General features: G+C 39.0%; 1 pseudogene; it reads right to left on the reverse strand.

Annotated features, from left to right (window-relative positions):
- Window positions 1-2,413: 2,413 nt before the first annotated feature.
- Window positions 2,414-4,051, reverse strand: LOC119534936 (annotated as a pseudogene).
- Window positions 4,052-5,374: the final 1,323 nt, after the last annotated feature.

Consider the following 5,374-nt stretch of genomic DNA (forward strand, 5'->3'; position numbering starts at 1 on the left):
CTCTCTCCTGGCTAAAGCTATTGGATAAGAGATAAGCACTTTAGCCAAGCACAGCAATAAAAGCAGCCCTCTCTCCACTGTCACTATCCCTGGGGTGATCACATGTGTCGTGTACAATCAGAGCCTTTTCTCTATTTTTTTTTCAAATTTAAATGGAGAGAGAAGTCCTTTTAGGCATACTAATAAAAATGTAAGAATGAGCCCTGAGATGTTGGTAGATCTGACTCTATCTAGACTCATGAAAATTTCAACCCACAGAGAGAAGTTGGAGCAATTAACAGAAGATTCCTGTTGCCATTCAAATCATCCCTGCAGTCAGCCACTCCCCCTCCCTACCCTACTCCTTCTTTATGCCTTATCTCATTTGAATCACATGCAATCAAAGAGACTTGTCTTATATACCTTCTTCTTCCCACTCCTGGTATCACTGTCATCATCATAATCATCATCATCGTCATCATTGTCACCATTCTCTATTTCAATATAGATATAGAAAAAATAATATTTGAAAAAAGTATGTTCATTTGGCAACCCCAATCCCTATAAGTTAGATTGTACCATGTGAAAATCTATTATGAAGTATATAGAATGCTCAAGTGACATTTAATACCTACAAATCCTGCCTCTTTTGTCCTCCTTGTTCCAACCACTCAATCTGTTAATGTATACTTAGGGCTCTGATGTACTCAGCTGCTTCACAGTGTACTCGTCAGAAGTACCACTTCTTGCTGTCAGGATTTTAACACGTAACTTACACAAAATCCTTTTAAGCCACAGAGAAATATTCACCAACCATGTTTTAGCTCAGGTTCCTAAAAGATTAGGAATATGATTCTCTCTAATACTGGGCATCCAATTCAAAACATGAACCAGTGAGCATAAACTCTTATGGATCATTGTTTAATTCAGGAAAAGTCATATGCAACAAAATTTTAATAACACCTCAAGTGTCCAAAGTGATGGAGAGGTGTGCCTGGCTATGTTTAGAACTAAAACAGGTCATAATCTTCCAGTACTCAAACAATCTCTCCAACTTCACTCTTTGGTCTTCAAAAAATCTTGTATCCAACTCACTTTGCAGTCATCTTGAAGAAAGAAGGCACTGGATTTCACAGTGTATAAATCTCTGATTACAATGAAGATTGGAACTAAATAACTATTTTACCCTGACTATACAAAGAAATTACAAAAACTGAATATTTCTCTTTAAGTAGAAGGTAAAGGAAGTTAATGCTAAAAAAATTAAAGAAGCCATAGTTTACATTTGGCATATTAAAATGAGGATGTTTTAATTAATGTGAGGTCAAAAAAAAAGAGTAAGCAAAATAACAAGGAAAGAATTTACCCTTGGAAATATATATGCCCAATTCTCTGCTAAGTTTTTCTTGAAGAGGTTAAAAATTCACAGGAAAGTTTGCCTTTATCACAGAATTGGCAATTGGTGTGTTCCAGTTTGCTAATGCTGCTGTTATGCAAAATATCAGAAATGGATTGGCTTTTATAAAGGCGGTTTATTTGGTTACAAAGTTATAGTTGTGTCCAAGGTAAAGCATCAACTACAGGGTACCTTCACTGAAGGATGGCCATTGGCATCCAGAAAACTTCTGTTAGCTCAAAAGCCATGTGGCTGGTGTTCACTTGCTCCCAGGTTGTGTTTCAAAATGGCATTCTCCAAAATGTTGCTCTTGGGACATTTTATCTTCTCTCAGCTGCAGCTCTCTGTTTCTTCTGTTTGTCAGCTCTTTTATATGGCTCCAGTGATTTAATTAAGACACACCCTGAATGGGTGTAGTAACACCTCCATGGAAATTATCCAATCAAAGGTTTCGCCCACAGTTGATTGAGTCACATCTCCATGGAAACAATCAATAGGTTCCAACCTAATCAACACTAATACATCTGCCCCCACAAGATTGCATCAAAGAACATGGCATTTGAGGGGCATAATACATCCAAACTGGCACACGGTGTAAATGGTATCTTGTGTTTTGTTTGTCTGTTTGTTTGTTTTTATGGTAAGAATTTGAAAATTTATTCAAAATAGGATGACCTGAAAGGTTTGTAATGGCTGCATCTCCCAATCAGAGGGTATAAGGTAGAGTGTTCTAGAAGGTTCTAGGGACACAATAAGCAAGGGCTCAAGTAAGGAAACTACTTCATTTACATTTAAGCTAGTGTGAGTTTAGCGTCTGAATTTATTTAAAGCCATAGACTCAGTTTAACTTTAACCTAGACAGAAAGTGAAAGGCATTTTACAAGTGGAAGAAGCAGCAAGAAATAAGGCAACAGATAATGTGTCAATGCTGGAACAAGGGCAGAGGTCAGTATGCATCTAGCTATTAGCTTTGTCCTTGACTGCTAAAAAAACCAACCTTTTTGTTCCTCTGGATTGTCAGCATACCAAGTTCAGAAGTTATGCAAATGGGTTTCCAAAAAGATCCTTATATACATCAGGAGCTGTGGGTTGAGGAGCCACAGGGACTTGTGGCGATGAATGGAAAGAGCCTTTAGAGAAAGTGGTCTCAAATGCATGGTCAGCAGATTTGATAACTGACAGCTCCCTTGTCCGGGAGCTGGCTTTGGTGGTTCACTGATTCTGCTAAACAGTTGATTAGCATCACAGTCATCATGGTCTGCATTATCTTGAAGAATGCCAACTTTGCTGTGAAAATAACTAGAGGAAGCACTGAAAGTCCCAGAGGAAGTCTGCTCTCCCTTCCTTGCAGGTACAACAGGTGGCTGCCACAGTTGTAAGTCCTTAAACATTTCTTTTACTTTCTTAACTTCTTTATCCCCTAGTGGATCTAAGGCAGTGGAGGCATCATTGGAGATGTCCTGTGCAGCAGCAGTTCTGGGAAGTGGCTGAAGAGGAGCAACCAGAAGAGAAAGCATAGAAGAGGACCAGGCTGACGCAGGAGCTAGAAAAATATTGCCCTGAAAAGGATTCCCCAAGGAGGTTGTTGACAGCCAAGCATTAGCTGCCACAGATGCTAAAAGGCCCCAAACAGCAGGGGCTGGAGGAGAAGTTGAGGCTGCAAAGGATGAAGGCTGGTTCTAACCCAGAACTGCTGGACTGGTGCCAAAAATGAGCAACTAACCAAATCCTGAAGGTTGACCACCCACAACAGCTCCTGGGACAAATGAAGGGGACTGACTGAAGACTAAAGATGGTGGGGGGTTCCATGGGCCTGAAGAGGTGTAACTGGTACACCACCTAGACTCATATGGGGCCCAATGGGACAGAAACACTTGTTTTGAAGAGATCCACAGGGTTGATCTATTGGGTTGCAGGTTGGTAGGAGATGTCTGGCCTGAAGATTCTGAGACGGGAGAAGCAAACAGGTCTGATGGAAGCAAGTCACTGGCTGAAGATGTTGGAGTACTTAGGTCAGGAGGTATAGACATGTCCCCTAACAAATCCATCTGATCATATCCAATTTCAATTTGTTAGCTTGGTCATCAAGAGTCAGGAGGCTCTTGTTCCCATTCTCTACTGCTTTGATGGCTTCTTCAGTCTTTTTCTTTTCTTCTTCTTTTTTATTGTAAATAACTTGAAAAAGATCTTTAAGATCAATGACCAATGGCTCAGCCTGTTGCCCTGTTTTTATGGCAAAAAAAAATGATGTTGGCCTCTTCCACAAACATAACCAAATGCCTAGTTGTCTGTAGCATCACGGGCAATGAAATAAATTTTATCTACTGTATGTTCATGTTCTATTACCCCAGTTTTCTCATCAATTAATTTTATCCCAGAAAGCAAAATGTTGATCCAGAGCTTCTGTTTATGCCATCCTTTAGGCCTAGCAGCTGCCGCCATTCCCTTTAGTTTCATCATAGAATCTTGGCTCATTTTATCCCCTTTTGCATCTGACACATCATCAAAGTCAATTAGCTTGGCCTTGTATTTCACACCTTCACCTTTAAACCTGGCCAAGAGGTATTCATCTTACTTTTCAGAGCCTTTCTTCTTTTCCTTCTTCAGTGGGGCTTTTGGTGCAGCCTGTTGGTCAAGCTGACCATTGGTTGTACTTGTCTGTACTTCATTTGACATGGCAAGAAATCAGGCAGCAAACCCTGGCTTTGGTGGACACTTAGTAATACTAGGTGATTTCTGGTGGAGAAGTCTCAAATGAACATAACCTATAGACACATGTTAGCTAGTGCCTCTATGATATAAACATGTTCTCCATCCCCAGGGCCTCCAGGCTGCAGCTGGTATCTTGTTTTAACAACAATGAAGAACAGTTTACTTTCCATGATTTTAATAACTCTTGTTTCTTTTATATTTATCACAGTATGTTCTTAAAACTTACCATGAGGATTAAGTCAAAGAGATTTCCTTAAAGTTAGGAAACATATTCTAGACATTTCCAATAGATACATAAAATCAGATGGATCAAATTGCACATATTATTTATTTTCCATTCTGTCCCCAAATCTAGAGGCAGCACTTATGATTTAGGAAAAAAGGCACATTATGAAGAGATAAAACTACTAAAACAAATTTAATAACCATGTGGCTCATTTCTTGGAATTTAAGTGTGATGTGAGATCTTCTTTGAACCTAATATCACTTGCTTGAAAATAGAGGTATGTTTTTGTAGCTGGGATATACAAAGAATAGCTTTATCTTCACAATTTTTGTGGTAGTTGAATTGTGTACACCAGTGGAAGACATGTTGTCAATCTTAATCTATGGTTTTGTGGGTGTGAATTTATTTGTAAAGTTGTAAATCTCTTCTTGAATATGTTATTAGTTAAGTTGTGGCCAACTGAATCAGGGTAGATCTTAATCCATATTACCACATGTCTTATAAAGAGACAAAATCAGAAGTCAGAAAAAAAAAGGAGCAAGAAGGCAGAAGTTAGTGGAAACAAGAAAAGCAGAAGCAAGAAAGGAGAGGACATCACCACGTGACTGGAGGCGGAGGTACAAGCCAAGAAGTGCCAAGGATTGTCGGCAGCCAGGACCAGAACACTACAGACTCCAGGAGAAAACAAGCCTTGCTAATACCTTTTTTTTTTTAATATTCAGTTGATTGAGATATATTCACATACCACGCAGTCATACAAAACAAATCGTACATTCGATTGTTCACAGTACCATTACATAGTTGTACATTCATCACCAAAATCAATCCCTGACACCTTCATTAGCACACACACAAAAATAACAAGAATAATAATTAAAGTGAAAAAGAGCAATTGAAGTAAAAAAGAACACTGGGTACCTTTGTCTCTTTGTTTGTTTGTTTGTTTCCTTCCCCTATTTTTATACTCATCCATCCATAAACTAGACAAAGGGGAGTGTGGTCCATATGGCTTTCCCAATCCCCTTGTCACCCCTCATAAGCTACATTTTTATACAATTGTC

This window comes from Choloepus didactylus, chromosome 5 (genome assembly GCF_015220235.1).
Source record: "Choloepus didactylus isolate mChoDid1 chromosome 5, mChoDid1.pri, whole genome shotgun sequence".
NCBI classification, from domain to species: Eukaryota; Metazoa; Chordata; class Mammalia; order Pilosa; family Megalonychidae; genus Choloepus; species Choloepus didactylus.